This window comes from Schistocerca cancellata, chromosome 3, assembly GCF_023864275.1.
Source record: "Schistocerca cancellata isolate TAMUIC-IGC-003103 chromosome 3, iqSchCanc2.1, whole genome shotgun sequence".
In the NCBI taxonomy this organism is placed as follows: domain Eukaryota; kingdom Metazoa; phylum Arthropoda; class Insecta; order Orthoptera; family Acrididae; genus Schistocerca; species Schistocerca cancellata.
The window spans coordinates 853,635,681-853,636,848 of NC_064628.1; the positions used below are offsets into that span (position 1 = coordinate 853,635,681).

The 1,168-nt window shown below is 39.7% G+C and overlaps 1 non-coding gene across 1 annotated transcript; it reads right to left on the minus strand.

Annotated features, from left to right (window-relative positions):
* On the minus strand, nt 1-71 carry Trnag-gcc (transfer RNA glycine (anticodon GCC)). The gene has a single exon. It is a non-coding gene; the product is annotated as a tRNA-Gly (tRNA).
* Between the last annotated feature and the right edge of the window lie 1,097 nt (nt 72-1,168).

Sequence of the window (1,168 nt, forward strand, 5' to 3'; positions counted from 1 at the left end):
TGCATCGGCCGGGAATCGAACCCGGGCCGCCCGCGTGGCAGGCGAGCATTCTACCACTGAACCACCGATGCGCACTAATAACATAATTTACTTTTACTCCTGGTCTGCAGAGAAAGTGTATGAAGTTATCTAAGTGTTCTCAGATTGACTTGGAAAATGGCTGCAGATTGCAGAAGCTCGCCCACTAAACCTGCACACACGGGGGCAGTGACTCGCGCCATGGTTGCGTTGACATTTCGGACCGCAGACGAGTATCACGTGACTAGCTGCAGTACACGCCTGGCAGCAACGACAGATGATGACGTGGAAATCTGTGCTCGAGCGGAATATGATTGTACATTCGTAGCTACAAAATTCGTGTTCTTTCCTTCTCAGTTTATCACTTAGTTATCTATATGCACTAAACAAATAAGCGAATATATTGAAATGGCTGACTGGTGACTGCTATTAAAGGGAAAAATATGGTGCTAATTACATTTCAGTTGTGCTTAAAAACTTCCGCCTGACAGAATAATGCATGTGACTGCTATTTCTGTGACATCTGTGTGACTCCATTGTAGAAGTAGACTCCAGAAAAAACATCAATCCAGATTTGTTGTAACGTACGTTGTCATGCTATTTATCACTGTGCATCAAATATTGATTAATGTATTAAAGTAATGAAGCTTTTCTCACAAAATGACCATATCATACACTACGAGCACACTGGGGATTACTTTAAATACATTTATACAGGTATTTTAGATTTAATTATTTGCTCTATGCCCACCAATTACTTTAATGCTGTATAATTGTTTCGTCTCTCTGTTACAGCTTGGTGTATGAAGCGAAACTATCGTATTATTATAGACGCCTGTATCACTGTTAAAGGTAGTTCATATTCATCCCGAAGAATTTTTATCATTCTGAAAGGGAAATTTAGATACTACCGCTACGTATGGTCCAGTCTGTGTACTTCACGTCTTTGTAATAATGACTCATCCAACTTTTGTGTGCTTTTGGAATAATGTGTATAGTGTGGAATGGTAATACAAACGTTCTAAATCACTTGAAGGGTGGTCATTATGATTCACTCACACATTCAATATTCCTTCGATACAGTAGCTCTGGTTGTTTTATTTTTCCACAGGAATACTGTTCCACAGAGACTAACACAAAGAAGGAAATT